This window comes from Lissotriton vulgaris, chromosome 1_2 (genome assembly GCF_964263255.1).
Source record: "Lissotriton vulgaris chromosome 1_2, aLisVul1.2, whole genome shotgun sequence".
Taxonomy (NCBI): domain Eukaryota; kingdom Metazoa; phylum Chordata; class Amphibia; order Caudata; family Salamandridae; genus Lissotriton; species Lissotriton vulgaris.
The window spans coordinates 262031979-262051201 of NC_141686.1; positions in this window are offsets into that span (position 1 = coordinate 262031979).

The following is a 19223-nucleotide window of genomic DNA, read 5'->3' on the forward strand; positions in this document are numbered from 1 at the left end:
GTGCATGTAACTTCCCTCCGCAACCGAATCTGAAGACGCAAATACATTTGCGTCCAACGTCAACATGTCCTCTATCAGATCCACCATGAATGGATTGATAATTCAGTTCCAAACTATGCCATGCCAGCGTCTTTACATGGTGCATTTTCACGTTTTCCTGGCTCTGCCGAGCTAGGCCCTGATTTCTGCCCTCAAGCCACTTCTGTCAAGCGAAGCAGTGCCTGGCTCAACCTGGCCTGCCTGCCAAGACAGTATTTTGCCTTCAAGTTATCTGTCCAGCCTCCTCGAAAACACATTCCTGTCTAGTGAGTTAGGTAAACATATCCCCGGCTGCAGAGCAAAGAGCAAGTCTTCCTGTCTCTATGCAAAGTAATTTACAGTTCCCGTTACCATAGTAGGCCCATGGCCCTGCACGTAGACACGTAGACACATATGCACGCACTAGCATTCAGTATAGTATAGCCTCTGCCCGAGAGACCTTTTACTCCAGATAATACATCCTCCAAACATAAGATACCAGATATGTTATAGGTCCAGGTCGTTCTGACATCCCAGACTTCTGTCTCCTTTACTAGTGTTAAAGTTCTCCCCAGTTACACGTTTATGTCACGTCATGCTAGTTGCGCGCGCATCCGCACTTCCTGCTGACTCTGCAGAATCCTCTATGCACCCACCCACTTATGACACGTTTCTGTGACGTTTCCAGCACACACCTCTGTGCACACCCTTGTACACGCCTTTCTGCTACGCACATGTGTTCTTATCACTTGTCACGCCTATTGTATCCATCGCCATTGTACAGTTTTACTATATATGTCATGTACTGTTAATAAAACGTTGACATCTTTTTGCCATCATTGCATATTCCCCGATCCTTTGTATTGATGGAATTGATTTCCATGGCTCGAGCCATCCTGATTAAAGCCCGTATGACTCAGACACCCCGGACTCTGACTCTCATTTGATTGAGCTATTCTTTTACTTGTCAGTAATTATATGGTAAAACTAGTACGGTAAATTATATTTACCACAGATCAAGCAGTTGGACAACTGCATCCAGTCGCGTATAGATCTAGAAAACTCACACCTGCAGAAGTCAACTACATGATAACCGAAAAAGAATTGCTGGCGATTAAAGATGCATTTAAGGAATGGCAACATTACCTTATGGGAGCTAGGCATCAAGTAACAGTTTTCACTGATCATCGGAATCTAAAGTTCTTGAAATCAGCCAAGACTCTAACGCCCAGACAACTGAGGTGCTTGCTGTATTTTGCTGAATATGATTTTGTGATTACTTATCGACCTGGAACTCGGAATGGAAAAGCAGATGCCTTATCCAGGATAGGAACGGATAGTCACAAACCCTTGGAGAAGGACCAAACAATCATACCAGATTCTAAGATAATTTGTACCACAGTACCCGTCGCCTTGAATAAACAGATCGTCAAGGCCATGAGCCCCAAGGATATGCAGGAATGGGTCAAGGAAGAACCCGACAGAGAAATTCGACACCAACTGCCTTATCACAAGGTGTTCCTGTAATTACCTACCAAGGAATTGCAACATCAAGTAATGTACAAATGTCATGACAGCCCCTTAGCAGGATATAAGGGTGAAGCCAAGACCGAAGAATTGGTCAAGAGACACTATTGGTGGCCAAGAATGGCTGTGGATATTGAGGATTACGTTAAGCATGTGAAATCTGCGCTCAGGGAAAATCGGAACGACAGGCCCCGAAGGGGTTGTTACAGCCCCTACCGACTCCTCTGGGTCCTTGGCACACGATCACATTAGACTTAATAGTTGACTTGCCTTCTAGTCAGGGGTATAATACAATTCTGGTGGTGGTGGATGCATTTTCCAAAATGGCACACTTTTTGGCCTTAAAAGAGGTTCCAACTGCAAAACAGCTTGCTAACCATTTTAGTACACACATAGTTAAAATTCACAGAATTCCAAAGGTTATCATCTCGGATCGAGGTTCTCAATTCCTATCCCGTTTCTAGAGGCCATTCCTGGTGAGTTTAGGTATTGAGGCTCGATATTCCACCAGTTACCCTCCTGAAACAGACTGACAGACCGAGAGAGTGAACCAGGAATTGGAGCAGTATCTGGGGTTGTTTCTTTTGAAACAAGCTGGAGATTGGTCAGATTACCTTTGGGTGCTGAATTCGCACACAATAACGCAAAAAATGTCTCTACAGGTCATTCTTCATTCTATTTAAATTATGGTAGACACCCGAACTCTACAGAGACCCATGCAGACTTTTCTGTCCCAGCAGTACAGGATTTGGTGACTCATTTGAAGAAGGTTCACCAAGCTGCTTCCCAAAATTTAGAACAGGCTAAGAGAATGTACAAAATCTATGCTGACAGAAAAAGAAGAGAGGCCCCTTGTTTACAAGAAGTTGACAATGTGTGGCTAAGTACTAAAAACTTGGGGTTAAAAGGAAACAGTAATGCTATCCTTATCCGATTGAGAAACAGATAAATCAAGTGACCTACTGATTGAAACTATCTGCAAAATGGAAAATTCACCCCGTTTTCCATGTTTCTTTGTTAAAAAAGACATCACCAGATCTACGAAAAAATTCACCTCGAAAACCTATCCAGTTTGAGTCTGGAGTTGAATATGAAGTTAAAGAAATTTTGGACTCCAAAAAGGTTATGTTATGTTAATTTCGATTTATATAGCGCCAAATCACCGACAGGTCTCTTAGCGCTTGCTTTGGGAACCCGTCCTGGCTTTCCCTGCGAGATAATAACCCCTACTGGGCATCCCCAAGGTGAAGACCAGGCATCCCATCGCGGTAGGGCCATAGTGGAGATTAAGCAAGCTAGTGCCCAGAGTTGCAGAGTGTGAACCCATGATTCGAGTAGGCACCGAGGCGAGAATTATCGAGTCCGTGGACATTTTGAGCTCAAGACCCTGCCGCATTGGGAATTGAACCCTGGTCCCGGGTCTGACCTCTGCATCAGGGTCTGCCTCCTCTAACCAGTGAGCCACACTTCTCCACAAGGTCAAAGGACAACTGTATTATTTGGTGGACTGGAAAGGTTGTGGGCCGGAAGAACGATCTTGGGAATGCTGTTCGGATGTACACGCTCCCAGACTGGTGAAGGCCTTCCACCAAAAATTTCCGAAAAAAACAAAGATGGAAGGATCCTCCTTGTTGGGGGGGTACTGTCAGAACTCCTAATCAAGCCATCCATGTGGTATCCACTTTAAAAGGTTAACCACGTTCTATTTGTAGGGAAGACCATACCTTAAGCAATCATTGGCTGTATTTGTGACACAAGCGGAATTCCAAGATGGCTACCGCTTTTGAAGACGATGTTGCGGTCTAGTGGTGCGGTCCTTCCAAAGGTGCTAAAACCAAGGTGAAGCGCGCAAGATAGAATTAATGCGCACTTCACTAGAGAACTTTCCCGAGTAAGACGTTAGGTTCTGTGCTCTGAGAGTATTCCTGCCCCTTTTGTAGTTACCATGCGCAAGCTCCTGTTATCGCGTTTGTCACAGAACGTGGTTGTTGCGCTTGCCTTCTGGATGTCAACAATCCTGTTTGGAGAAAGCGAACCTTGGACATATCTTCGAATCTTCAATTCGTCAAGAGGTCTCCACCGGCAGCGGTCTACCTGACAATGAGAGAGAAGAGATAAATATAAATTGCTCTCCGAAGAAGAAAGAAAATAAGAAAAGACACTTACCAGAGTATTGACATCCTTGACAACCTGTACTAGAGAAAAATACATTAATAGTTAGAATAGTTCTCTTAGTTAATAACTAAGGTACTCTAAATAATTCATTAGGAACATACACTTTAGGGTAGGTTAGGTTAGGCAGTCTAAAGACTGATGCTAGGCAATAATTAGATTTAGTTACACTAGACTTAGGTATTTAGGATTAGTTCTTAAATCTTCTTACAAGGAGAATTTTGGAGAGTTAAAAAGACTGAGATGGTAAGAGATTAAATTCTAAAAACAAAACATAAAAGATAAAGACTAAGAAATATAAATAAATAGCCACTATCCTGTTAACTAGGTATCATCTTAACCAATAAATTGAACAAACAAGAGAATAAAACAAGAGAAGAAGAGGAGCAAGTTTTCTTGGACATTAGGTAAAAATAGATACGAGAAGAGATAGATTATTAGAGTAGATTAGGAAGCATGTCAACCTCTCCCTTAATATAATATGAGGTTTCTCCGAAGTGAAGTCTGCGGGACGGACCAGACAAGAGAAGCAGCAAGAACAGTTTCAGAGCAGTCTCTTCTGTTGTTTATTATTTTATCCACTTCCCCTTCCCCCTGGAGGGTCCCTGGGAGCCAAGTTTTATAACGGGCTCTGAGGAATCTTTTAGATGAATTCGGGGGATTAGCGACTTCTGTTCCTGTGCAAGTTTTGGCGGTAAGAGTTCACTTCAGCTCCTGACAGTAAGGGAAGAGGTGGAATTTTTGGGTCAAGGATTGATCACAGAAGGGATAAAAGATAACGATGACTATTGAGTTCCATTAAGAGAATGCCTGCACCTAACAAGAAGATGAAGTTGATATCATGTATGGCATTGATTGTATTTTGCAGGAAATTTGTAGCCAAATTTCCCAACAAGACATACTATGAGAGCATTGCTTAAGTCAAACAGAATTTAAATGTGATGATAGGTGTTAGTGAGAGTTAGGTAACTAAAGGAGGAAATAGATGAAGCAAAAGTCTATATAGCTTTGATGTCGAGGTAAAGAACATTGTAGTGATGGATGCTGAAACATCAGGTTTAGGTTCTGTGGTGCTGGAGATAGTGGGGAATTCTAAAAGCACAATTGTTTTTATCTGAAGGGTTTTGAGTAATGCCTAGAAAACCTATTCTGTGGTGGAAAGAGAAGTATCTGAATGTGATGAGATGCTACTTAGAAGCATGAGGTTGGCACATGAATCTTAAAAAAAGAGGTTGATCAATTTGGCTAATGATGGGCATCAAGGATTATGTAGCTCAAAGGAAAGGATTTGCTTAGATTTTTGGAAGCCGGGTTTAGACAGAGACGTCGAGAGGAAAGTATGGAATTGTTTTGAATACATACAGAGTAACAAAATTCACGAAACCAGAGAGCAACAGATGATATCTATATGAGCAGTGGCAGAAGAAAGTCATGAAGTATGGGTCTCTAACAAGAAGCTGGGCAAGGTATATATTTAATACTGGTGGCCTGCTTACTAGTGGGTTGTGTATTCTGACCCTTATCTAAACCCTCGCTTGTGCACAGGCTGGAGTTATGAGTGTAGATTACTTAATACATCTGATAATTATAAATAAATACCTCAACTTTGGTCAAATTTACCAGTGCAAATGGGAATGGTACCATGCCAATTTTAGTACTTTGAACACCAAAATTCACAAGTTATTCCCCGCAAATTTGGTATAGGCAGTATTTATCAAAATACCATACCCTGCATTATTGTTCTTGATCAAGTGTGATAAATAGCACCTTCACTTGTAATCAGGGCCTTAATTGATTTATACTCATGGTGTCAGGAAGTGACAATTGCTAATTAGATCGGCACTAGAATGATCGTTAAATTTTGAAATGAGGTGCTCAATCCTGAGAGGTTTTCTAAATCAATTCGTATTCCTACCTCAAAGAAAACACGTGGTTACTTGAGAGAGGGGTATTCAAAAAAAGGCTCAATAACTATCCAGAAGCCAACAGAATTTTGGAGAGACTGAATAAAAGTTTGAAAGTTGTCATTCTAACCGCTAAGTATAATTGTAAGTATTGGAGAAGCCAATTGAATATAAGAATAGATATTTACCGATTGTAAGTATTGGAGAAGCCAATTGAATATAAGAATAGATATTTACCGATTGACACAACTTGGTACTAAGGGAGAGTGTCACTTTAAGTTGCTAGGGGAATAAAACTAAATGCCTTGACGTTTCCTGGCTGGATAAATCCTGATAAAGGCAGAGTGGATGCAGGTAATAGTGGACCATGCAGAGAAAGGTAAAAGTGAACATTGAAGCTAGAAAAAGATATTCTGAAACAAGGGAAATCAATGAAGAGTATAAAAGCTCAGGTTGGTGACTTAGTTAAAATCAAAGCACCTGTAGGCAATAATCAATGGTCAAAATTCAACACACACATGAGGGTGCTAAAGGTGTTTAAGAACCCAGTCAAGATAGAAGATGCACATATATGGACCCTGAATAGGGTGGTTGTGATGGAGAGCCACACAACTATTACACAGTTTATATGGGTATTTATTTTGAGTTTTATATAGAGCAAAATAGACTCAAGGGCATCAAAGCGCTTCACAAGAATTTCATATTAATTGATTATAGGAGCTATAACCGTAGGATACGCCTTTACAAGAGTTACATGTGTGCCGTTTACATTGTTTGCTGTAGGCATAACAGAAGTGGGACGGTAAAGTAGTACAAAATAGGGCAGGAAGCAGGTAAACAGGGCTCGTTTACAGGATATGGATACAGGTTGGACGCATATTTTGACTCAGTGTATGGCAGTGGTGGGGTATCTAGTGGAGCGTTGGAATTGAGTTCAGAGTCATCATTGACTTTGTTGGATGGGGTACTAGGTAGGTCAAGCAAGGTGCTTTAGGTGGATAAGTTTAGGAATTTATTGAGAAGAAACAGTTTTAAGTTTTTCCTGAAGTGAAGGTAGGATTGGTAGGCACACAGTTCTTTAGAAAGGACATTCCAAATTCTCGGGGCGTTTCCAGAGAAGGATCGAGCAAGGGATTTGGTTTTCTTGAATTTAGGAGGAATGAGGAGAAGGGGTTTGGAGTTTTGCAGGCATCTTTTTTGGCCTGCTTTAGTGAGTTAGTTAGCAAGCTAGTTAGGATTCCCTTCATCACTTTGTAATTTAATGAGATTATCTTAATATTGTTTTTATGGTCCAACAACACTGCCTTGAATTCATGTCCCTTGTGGCAATAAGATTATCAAAAATTGCAGACATTGGGCTAGTATTTTAAATATAGGTATGATGAAGTCTCTCTTGCCCAACCAGGTTTCACAAATGCAGAAGCAGTGGCGGGCTGGATGATAAGGAACTTCCTCAAATTAAATGGGGAGAAAACGGAGGTCCTTATCTTTGGAGGTAAGGAGGAGATCTGGTTGATGGATTGGTGGCCTTCTGCTCTTGGAGCATGCCCCACGTCCTCACAGTCTGCCCGCAACTTGGGTGTAATTTCTGACACTAAGCTCTCCTTCGACAAACAAGTCAGCAGGACTGCCTCAACCTGCTGTGGGGTCCTAAGAATCTTGAGGAAAATTGTACACTATCTTTCCATCGAGGCCCATAAACAGGTCACTGTGGCCCTCATTTCCTCAAGGCTAGATTATTGCAATGCATTACACCTAGGAATCAACAAACAACTAGTCCACCGCCTTCAAACAGTGCAAAATGCAGCAGCCAGGTTCGTTGCTGATGCCCAGAGGCTCTCATCAGGCTCCTCTATCAGGAAGAATCTGCATTAGCTCCCCATGCAGGCCAGGATAGAGTTTAAGGTCCTGTGTCTCACCCACCGGGCCCTGTATGGATCCGGTGCTGAAGACATCAGACCCCTTGTGTCCCTCTATACCCCCGGCAGGGCACTTCGCTCAGCATATAAAAATCTTCTTTCTGTGTCACGAGTCATCAAAGCCAGATGGGGCGGGAGAGCATTTTCCTCCCTCGCCCCCAGGATCTGGAACACACTTCCGGCTGAGCTTAAAGGACAAACCTCCTATCCTCTCTTCTGAAAGGCATTGAAGACTTGGCTTTTCAGGGAGGCCTACCCATAGTTGGTGCACCCCTTCTCCCTCCATACAGCTAGTACCATCCTCAGCGCCTTGATGCCTATGGGCAAAGTTGCGCTCTACAAATCCTTACTCACTCACTCACAAATGAATCCAAATGGTCTGTTAGAAGCGATGTCCATTCAGCACAAATTGCATTTACTCATAAACTTGTATTTCCTCTTCACAGCGGCGATTGCCATAATACAGGTGAACAGAGCCTCTTGTATTTTTCTTGAATTCCGCCAGAAGCTGAAGACTTGGCTTTTCAATCAACCAAAGTACCCTACGCAGGGATAGACTCAGCACCAGGATAGCCTTTTGGGAGATAGTGCGATTTACACATAAAATAACATCAACTAACGACTAGTTGATGCTCCACTGATTGGCCTAAAGCTGTGCTGACGAGCATGGCAACAACTGTGTCAAATGCGAACTGGAAGAACTTAAGCAGCAGAGGTACGCTAAAGAGTGACTTGTAAAGTAAACTAGGTGACAATTTAACTAGGATAAGGGAGTGTGAAAGGAAAAGTTGTAGAACGTCATTATTTTCTAACTCTCAACAAAATGTAAATACCTGTAAATGAACTGTGCAAATATTTCAAAATGTATCATAAATGAGGCATATTTTTAATTCTGAAGTGTGGTAAAAATGAAAATATTAATAGGATCAAAACAGATCAAGACACCTTACTTGGTAATGTGCAAACGATACATTTTCATTCAAACCTATTTTCCACATATCGTTTGTGTGCTATTTAGTTTTTTTTTAGTTCAATAAGTTTATTAGAATTTTTTAAAAGAGTAAGAATAATTAAAATACAATATATAATGATACAATTGAGGTAGGGAAAGAAAAGAAATACAGCAGTTCATTAAAGGAATTGATCAGAGGATAAGTAAAACATTTCAATTAATATTCATATCAAGTACGGAGGAAAAATAACATAGTCACAGTAATGAACCGTACAGCCCCTCAAAAATATCATTGTCAGCAAGGTAAGAAAGAAATAAAGAAAGAAGAGAATGAAATCAGAAGGAGAGAGAAGAAGAAATAAAAGAACCAGAAGAAGAAGAAAAAGAGGAAAGACAAAAGAGGAAAAGAGAAGGATGTACTGTGGCGCCACATATACACAAAAAGACAAACAGCAATCAGGTAGACGGCAGAAAGGGATACTGATCAACCAAGCCCTTTGAGGCCAAATCCATATATATCTAAAACTCTCCATACATTACTGGAAATAGCGGGGGAGAGGTGAGCAGCATCAACAGAAGTGTGTGCACTTCGCAAGAAAGAAACTCATGCCCACCATGTATGATATGAAACCGAAGGGAAAGACTTCCATTCCATAAGAATCACTTTAACAGCAACCGTCAATAACAAATCTAATAACTGCATATCTGCAGTATCCAGCGGTAAAGGATCTCGAGAAGCCAAAGGCCCCAGCAAAATCATAGGGAAGGAAAGCTGGAACTCAATTTTAAAAATTAATATAAGATGTTTATGGATAAGATCCCAAAAGGGTTGCAATAGCGAGCAGTGGAAAAACATATGCGGAAAATCCCCAGCAGCTAAACTACAACTCCAACAAAGATCATCATCTTTTAAGTGGAGAGTATGTAATCGCACAGGAGTCCAATGAACAATATTAACAGAATTTTTTTTAGATTGAAACAAAGAGGGAGCAATTTTATCACGTAGAGAGAGCTTACCAATCAGCTGCCATGTTTCCGGAGAAATATGGTCAATAATTTCCTTATCAAAGTGACGTAGCCACTTCTGCTGTGCAACGGTATCTGAGCCAGAGGAAGTTGATAGTAAAAATGTATAAATTCGTGAAGCAGTATGACCAGTCTTAAGCCACAAAGAGAATAACGCGATAGTGGAAGAAGTGGGCACCAAACATACCCTGGCGAGGGACACTTTAATTTTGAGGAAGGCGTAAAAATCTAAATTCGAGAGCGCAAATTGGCGAGCCAAGGAGGAGAACGGTAGCGGATCATTATGATAGTCATATAAATGACGAACCAACGTAAGTCCCTTGGAAGCCCAGGAATGTATCAGAGAAGGATCCATATACATTTTTTATTTAGGATTATGCCACAAGGAAGACCACCTTGATTTGTGGATCGGGGTAGTCACTTTCTAGTCGATGGCTCTAATAGCAGCAATAGTATCCAGTACGATAGTACGAGAAAATGGAATAGCTAATGTGGACGTGGTTAAAAAGGAAGAGACCGGTAGAGGAGAAGAAAGATGTTGTTCAATGAACATCCACGAAGGTGTGAGACCAGGGAGAGAAGAAAACCACAAGGCTCCCTGCGATTCCAAAAAAGCCACTTGGTATTTTTCCCAGCCTGGAAAATTACAACCACCCAACTCGTAGGGCTTTCTTAAAGACTTATATGCAATTCGCTTATCACTCCAGAGAAATTTAGAAGTAATAGAATCAATCTCCCGAACGAAGGAGGAAGACAGCTTCACAGGAAGCATAGAAGAAATAAAATTAATGATAGGGGTGATCATCATTTTAAAGGTTTGTACCCGACCCCACCAGGAAATAAGCTTAGGGGACCAAGTATCTAAAAGACGCCGTACTTTAATTAAGGTCTGAGCCTCATTATAAGCTACAGTGTCATAAAGGGTACCACAGAACCAGACCCCCAAAATACTTAAGGTATTTTGATTGCCATTTAAAACCCGCTGATCCCATATGTGATGGGAAGCAATATGCATTGAGCTGAAACATCTCTGTCTTATCTCTGTTAAGAGTATACCCAGATACCTTAGAAAAAAGAACAATAGTATCCGTAATCGCCGGGATAGCCGAAACGATATCATCAGAAAAAATAAGAACATCATCCGCATACGCCGGGTGGAGATCAAGTAATCGCAGGAGCGGATCAATAGCTAACAAAAACAATAGCGGAGATAACGGACACTCCTGGCGCGTACCCTGACGAAGATTAAGAAAGTTCGAAGTATCCCCATTAACTCTAATATTCGCCCTAGGGTTGGCATAAAGGGACATAACCATGTTCACAAAAGAATCCCCAAGATTATGTGCATGAAGAACAGCATGAAGAAAAGGCCAAGAGACCTTATCAAAAGCCTTCTCGGCGTCTAAGGCTAATGCTGCAGCCGGAAGTGTGGAATATTTGGCTGTGCCTAGAATATGGGAAAAAGTACGAATGTTATCTCTAGCAAGCCGACCCTTAACAAGACCTGTCTGAGATGGATGAACCAACATGGGAATATAGTATTCCAATCTCTTAGCAAGCATCTTAGCAAATATTTTAGCCTCCATATTGAGGAGTGATATAGGACAAAAAATTTTGGGATCAGAAGGATCCTTCCCTTCTTTCGGGATTACCACAATAGTAGCATCCGCCGCCGTCCCAGAAACCGCACTCTGTTGAATAAATAAATCAAAAACATCTTTAAGGCGAGGAACCATAGAAGGGAGAAAGGTTTTTTAAAACAAGATGGGAAAACCATCCGGACCAGGAGCCTTGCCAGATCGAGTGGATTTAATTGCCTGAATAATCTCATTATGTGTAATCGGGGAACCCAATATCTCCCATCCTCCATGGAGACAGATTTAAGAGGAAGAGATTTCAAGAACTCCTGACAATCCTCAAAAGTCGACTGATTAGTGGGTGTTTATAAAGTATTATAAAAATCTCAAAAAACCTCAAGAATCTCTTTAGATTGAAATCTCTTAGTACCAGAACCGTCAGTGATAGAAGAAATTTGAGAGGACCTAGAACTAGACTCTTGAAACTTTAATGTGGTCGCAAGGATCCTACCAGCCCGATTTTTCAAAAGAAGCCGTTTCGATTTCTGGGCCTGAACCCCAATATGCACCCTCCTAGTAACAATAGAATTATAGGAGTATTTCAAGTTTTTAATGATTTGCAACAGTTGTTTATCTCTAGATTGCCGAAAAAGAAGTTCATGTTGGCGAATACTATCTGATAGAACAACCAGTTCCTTTTTAATATCAGCATTTCTCTTAGCCATAATTTTAATGATTTGCCCTCGAAGAGTACATTTAAATGCATCCCATAAGACCACTGGAGAGCTAACGGAACCTACATTTTCAGAGAAGGCCCGCTGGATTTCAGATTGTATGGCCTGAATTTGAGAAGCATCATGCAGAATCTCCGTATTCAATTTCCATGAAGAATATTTTTTCCTGGGAGCAAAACTTGACAAGGAGAAGGAAACCGCCGCATGATCCGAAACAAGAATAGGATGAGTATACGGTGAAGACGAGGATTGTACTAAGGACGAATGTACTAAGAGATAATCAATAGGAGAAAAGCTAAAATGAGGAGAGGAGAAAAAGGAAAATTCACTACCCGTAGGGTTCTGAAGACGCCAAATATCTTGAAGGTTGGCAGAAGAGCACATATTCAACAATTGCTTGTGGGACCTAGGGGGACGGAAGGTAAAAGCTGAGTTTCTATCCAAGAGAGGGTCCAAAGGCAAGGTAAAGTCACCACCAACTATTAAATTGCCATTATGCTGTAAATGAGCAAGAACTTTAATAATGTTTTGCCAAAAACCAGGGTCATCATTGTTCAGCGCATTAATATTCATAGCATAAAGATCCGAAACCCCATCAGATAACTTCAAAATAAGCAACCTGCCCTCAGAATCCTGTTTAGTAGAGATAAACGATAGCCCAGAATTCCTAGATATAAGTGTTATCACTCCATTCTTTTTGCCACGGGCGTCCGAAAAGGCCACATCCAGAACCCAATCCTTCTTCAACCACAGAGCCTCCGTACGGGAGACTTTTGTTTCCTGTAATAGAAGCAAGTCTGCAGATAAAGATTTACCATAATCAAGATTTTTTGCCCTCTTGACTGGATGATTCAGTCTCTTTACATTAAGGGAAACCACATTCAAACCAGGCATCATTCAACCATAAATGCAAATAAAATGAAACAATCACAACCACCGCAACAAAAATACATCACTGATAGTAACAAAACAATAACGCACCAACAGAGGATCCAAGAGGCACAGGAAAAGAAGAGAAAAGAAATGGAAAGGAAAGGAAAGAAAAAGATAGAAAGAAAGAAGAAAAAGGGGAAGAAAGGAATAGAGAGAAAGACCCACAAGGGGAGGTCTAGAGACGACCATCATTATGCCAGGGGGGACATGGAGGAGTCAAATAGTGGGACCACCAGCGAACGAACATTGATAAAAGCAAGACCACGCAACCCAAATTGAGTCAGGGGAACAGACCAAGAAAAGTATAGAAGAAAAGAAAATATTCACAATAATATCAAATATCTTCTAAAATGGAGGACAGAAGTCAATATAGCATCACCAGATAAAATAAATAAAGGCATAAAAAGTACATAACAGAATGGGATAAAAACATTATGAAGAAACATGAGCAAGAAAATGAAGAAACAAAGAACTATCAACTGAGCAAAACAGTCTACTAGTTGAAACGAGCATAGTCATATAATCTAAATATGCTAAAGAAGGCAGGCAAACTAGAGACACGCTAAATGTTGCAATAATAACATCATAAATACCTGTGGAGTAAGGAGAACAAGGGATACATAAAGGGTTAAAAAGCACATTACATATTGAGATATAAAACATTATGCAAAAATACAAGCAAGAAATATTAAGAAATAAAGAAACCAACTGCTGAGAAAAACAGTCTACTATGAGTGACAAGCATAAATATATCATTCTAGCAGCCCATCCCGACGTTGTCCGGGTATGAATTGCTGCCGGCCAGTAGTATATTGTTTCGTAGGATTTCGTTTTGATAGCATTTCTTATATGTGACAGGCCTGTGAAATGCTCCGATCACAATGCACTGCTGATGCACTTATGAGTGCGCGTTCAGTAGTGTGTGAACTCGAGTTTCCCTACTTTATTTTCCTTGCAATATTATATAGCGCGAACTCGACAACATGGTATGAGCACAATTTACATTACAGAAGAACACATTCATTTGTGGTAGGCACAGGGAGACAAAGCGATTTGTCTGGAATCACAGGATGTTGAGCTGATGCCGAGATTCAAACGTAGCTCCCCATCTCTAAAGTTCGTAATTCTAGAACTTGTGGTGGGAGGTGTGTCTAAAAGTGTATGTCGGTGCTGGGCATCAATGAGCGAGACCTGTGCATTTTTCCAATTGGTGGTGAAAAAATATGAGTATGTTGCTGGAGATGTGGGCCGCCGTGCCACCAATGTACTTACGGGGAGGGTAAACACCCATTATTCCGCATCTTTCTTTCCGCATACCATCACTCTGCATACTTTCATTACGAAAGTACCATGACTCCGCAATGCCATTATAACGCGTGGCATTACATTTTATATGCTTTTACCACACATATATTTACAACGAAATTCGTATTAAATGCATGAATGATAAAAGCATGTTTTTTAAAAATGTTTGGATAAGGCAAGTATGGGTATAGGGGTATATGTTTTGGGGTACTGAGGTATATGTTTAGGGATGTTTGGGTATTTTAAGGGGTCAGATATAGTTTTGGGTTCTGGGGTACAGGGGTATTTTTAGGGTTGAGGGCTAAGTTTGGGTTTTGGGGTATAGGGGTATTTTTAGGGTTCAGGGGTAGGTTTGGGTTTTGGGGTATTTTAAGGGTTCAGGGCTAGGTTTTGGTTTTGGGGTACAGCGGTATTTTAGGGTTCAGGGCTAGGTTTGGGTTTGGGGATACAGGGGTATTTTAGGGTTCTGGGCTAGGTTTGGGTTTTGGAGTACAGGGGTATTTGTAGGGTTCAGGGGTAGGTTTGGGTTTTGGGGTACAGGGGTATTTTAAGGGTTATGGGCTAGGTTTGGGTTTTGGGGTACAGTGGTATTTTAGGGTTCAAGGGTAGGTTTGGGTTTTGGGGTACAGGGGTATTTTTAGGGTTCAGGGGTAGGTTTGGGTTTTGAGGTTCAGGGGTATTTATAGGGTTTAGGGATAGGTTTGGGTTTTGGGGTACAGGGTATATTTATAGGGTTAAGATGGGTTAGCGTTTAAGGGTGATGGGGTATTTTATAGAGTAAGGGTGGGTTATGATTATGAGGTGCAGGGGTATTTAAAGTAGGGGTGGGCGGAATCGCCGCGAACTTGGTACAATAAATCCGCAATATTTCGTTCCGTCAGATTTCCAATTATTAAAATAGAAACCTCATATATTCAAGGTAAAATAACAAGCATTTCGACATGCTAAAATGCATATAGTCATTTCACAAAAGTGAAATCAGCTTCCAGCAAGCAGTGAGAGAGGTGATGATTTTGAGATCAAGCCCCTGCAAAGCATTATGGGACGAGATTAGCAGTGGGAAGTGAATATTATAGTATCCAAATAATTCTACAAAGAGCTGCAGTTCACGTCGTCGTCCCTAGTTGTCCCTGAAGAGGCAAATGCAATAGCATTTAAAATATTATACATCAAGCTGCAGTTCACCTCGTGGTCCCTAGATGTCCCTGATGAGACAAATGCAAAAGCATTTAAAATATTACACATCAAGCTGCAGTTCACCTCGCCGTCCCTAGTTGTCCCTGATGAGGCAAATGCAATAGCATTTAAAATATTATACATCAAGCTGCAGTTCCCCTCGTCGTCCCAAGATGTCCCTGATGAGGCAAATGCAATAGCATTTAAAATATTATACATCAAGCTGCAGTTCACCTCTCCGTCCCTAGATGTCCCTGGTGAGGCAAATGCAATAGCATTTAAAATATTATACATCAAGCTGCAGTTCACCTCGTCGTCCCAAGATGTCCCTGATGAGTAAAATTCAAAAACATTGAAACCCTTTCATGAATGCTAAAAATTATGCTAATCTTATCCCATAATGCTTTTCAGGGCCTTTTAGTTGTATTGTTGCCCATAACTGTGCTTGGGGTGGTTCTAAGAGAATGGGACCTCCACTGAATTACTATTTAAAGGGAGCAGGAATGTATAGAACCTGGGAAGAAAAAACAAAACTCGTGACGGAATGCCCCCAGCGATTGTCACGCCCCCAGCACACACCCACAGCACAATGCAGACACGCCCACAAGGGACTACTTTCCTGGCACTGTTCTTTTACCTTTTAAATGTATATGGTGGGAGTCTGCATAGCCTATGTCCTTCTGCTGCAACTGCCTTTCCAACGCTGTATTGGGTGTGTGGATTGGCGCTGTAGTTCCCGAGTTTACCTTGCCAAAAGGTGTCTGTTCTCTCTTTATAATAGTAGTATGGACTAGCAGCCCGTCCCAACGTTGTCCGGGTATGATTTGCTGCCGGCCAGTAGTATATTGTTTCGTAGGATTTCGTTTTGATAGCATTTCTTATCTGTGACAGGCCTGTGAAATGCTCCGATTCACAGTGCACTGCTGATGCACTTAAGAGTGCGCGTTCAGTAGTGTGTGAACTCGAGTTTCCCTACTTTATTTTCCTTGCAATATTATATAGCGCGAACTCGACAACATGGCATGAGCACAATTTACATTACATAAGAACACATTCATTTGTGGTAGGCACGGGGAGACAAAGCGATTTGTCTGGAATCACAGGATGTTGAGCTGATGCCGAGATTCAAACGTAGCTCCCCATCTCTAAAGTTCGTAATTCTAGAACTTGTGGTGGGAGGTGTGTCTAAAAGTGTATGTCGGTGCTGGGCATCAATGAGAGAGACCTGTGCATTTTTCCAATTGGTGGTGAAAAAATATGAGTATGTTGCTGGAGATGTGGGCCGCCGTGCCAGCAATGTACTTACGGGGGAGGGTAAACACCCATTATTCCGCATCTTTATTTCCGCATACCATCACTCCGCATACTTTCATTACGAAAGTACCATGACTCCGCAGTGCCATTATAACGCGTGGCATTACATTTTATATGCTTTTACCACGCATACATTTACAACAAAATTCGTTGTAAATGCATGAATGATAAAAGCATGTTTTTTTTAAATGTTTAGATAAGGCAAGTATGGGTATAGGGGTATATGTTTTGGGGTACTGAGGTATATGTTTTGGGGTGTTTGGGTATTTTAAGGGTTCAGATATAGTTTTGGGTTCCGGGGTACAGAGGTATTTTTAGGGTTCAGGGCTAGGTTTGGGTTTTGGGGCATAGGGGTATTTTTAGGGTTCAGGAGTAGGTTTGGGTTTTGGGGTACAGGGGTATTTTAAGGGTTCAGGGCTAGGTTTGGGTTTTGGGGTACGGGGGTATTTTTAGGGTTCAGGGCTAGGTTCGGGTTTTGGGATACAGGGGTATTTTAGGGTTCTGGGCTAGGTTTGGGTTTTGGGGCAAAGGGGTATTTTTAGGGTTCAGGGGTAGGTTTGGGTTTTGGGGTACAGGGGTATTTTAAGGGTTATGGGCTAGGTTTGGGTTTTGGGGTACAGTGGTATTTTAGGGTTCAGGGGTAGGTTTGGGTTTTGGGGTACAGGGGTATTTTTAGGGTTCAGGGGTAGGTTTGGGTTTTGAGGTACAGGGCTATTTATAGGGTTTAGGGATAGGTTTGGGTTTTGGGGTACAGGGTATATTTATAGGGCTAAGATGAGTTAGTGTTTAAGGGTGTTGGGGTATTTTAAGGGTGGGTTATGATTATGGGGTGCAGGGGTATTTAAAGTAGGGGTGTGCAGAATTGGCGGAACTTGGTACAATAAATCTGCAATGTTTCGTTCCGTCAGATTTCCAATTATTAAAACAGAAACCTCATATATTCAAGGTAAAATAACAAGCATTTCTACATGCTAAAATGCATATAGTCATTTCACATAAAGTGAAATTAGCTTCCAGCAAGCAGTGAGAGAGGTGATGATTTTGAGATCAAGCCCCTGCAAAGAATTATGGGACGAGATTAGCAGTGGGAAGTGAATATTATAGTATCCAAATAATTCTACAAAGAGCTGCAGTTCACCTTGTCGTCCCTAGTTGTCCCTGATGAGGCAAATGCAATAGCATTTAAAATATTATACATCAAGCTGCAGTTCACCTCAAGGTCCCTAGATGTCCCTGATGAGGCAAATGCAATAGCATTTAAAATATTACACATCAAGCTGCAGTTCACCTCGTCGTCCCTAGATGTCCCTGATGAGGCAAATGCAATAAGCATTTAAAATATTATACATCAAGCTGCAGTTCACCTTGCCGTCCCTAGATGTCCCTGATGAGGCAAATGCAATAGCATTTAAAATATTATGCATCAAACTGCAGTTCACCTCGTCGTCCCAAGATGTCCCTGATGAGTAAAATTCAAAAACATTGAAACCCTTTCATGAATGCTAAAAATAATACTAATCTTATCCCATAATGCTTTGCAGGGCCTTTTAGTTGTATTTTTGCACATAACTGTGCTTGGGGTGGTTCTAAGAGAATGGGACCTCCACTGAATTACTATTTAAAGGGAGCAGAAATGTATAGAACCTGGGAAGAAAAAACAACACTTGTGATGGAATGCCCCCAGCGATTGTCACACCCCCAGCACACACCCACAGCACAATGCAGACACGCCCACAACAGACTACTTTGCTGGCACGGTTCTTTTACCTTTTTTGAATGTATATGGTGGGCGTCTGCATAGCCTATGTCCTTCTGCTGCAACTGCCCTTTCCAACGCTGTATTGGGTGTGTGGATTGGCGCTGTAGTTCCCGAGTTTACCTTGCTTGAAGGTGTCTGTTCTCTCTTTATAATAGTACTAGCAGCCCGTCCCGACGTCGTCCGGGTATGAATTGCTGCCGGCCAGTAGTATATTGTTTCGTAGGATTTCGTTTTGATAGCATTTCTTATCTGTGACAGGCCTGTGAAATGCTCCGATTCACAGTGCACTGCTGATGCACTTAAGAGCGATTTGTCTGGAATCACAGGATGTTGAGCTGATGCCGAGATTCGAACGTAGCTCCCCATCTCTAAAGTTCGTAATTCTAGAACTTGTAGTGGGAGGTGTGTCTAAAAGTGTATGTCGGTGCTGGACATCAATGAGAGAGACCTGTGCATTTTTCCAATCGGTGGTGAAAAAATATGAGTATGTTGCTGGAGATGTGAGCCGCCGTGCCACCAATGTACTTACAGGGCAGGGTAAACACCCATTATTTCGCAACTTTCTTTCCGCATACCATCCCTCCGCATACTTTCATTACGAAAGTACCATGACTCCGGAATGCCATTATAACACGTGGCATTACATTTTATATGCTTTTACCAAGCATACATTTACAACGAAATTAGTTGTAAATGCATGAATGCTAAAAGCATGTTTTTTTAAAAATGATTGGATAAGGCAAGTATGGGTATAGGGGTATATGTTTTGGGGTACTGAGGTATATGTTTTGGGGTGTTTGGGTATTTTAAGGGTCCAGATATAGTTTTGGGTTCTTGGGTACAGGGGTATTTTTAGGGTTCAGGGCTAGGTTTGGGTTTTGGGGTATAGGGGTATTTTTAGGGTTCC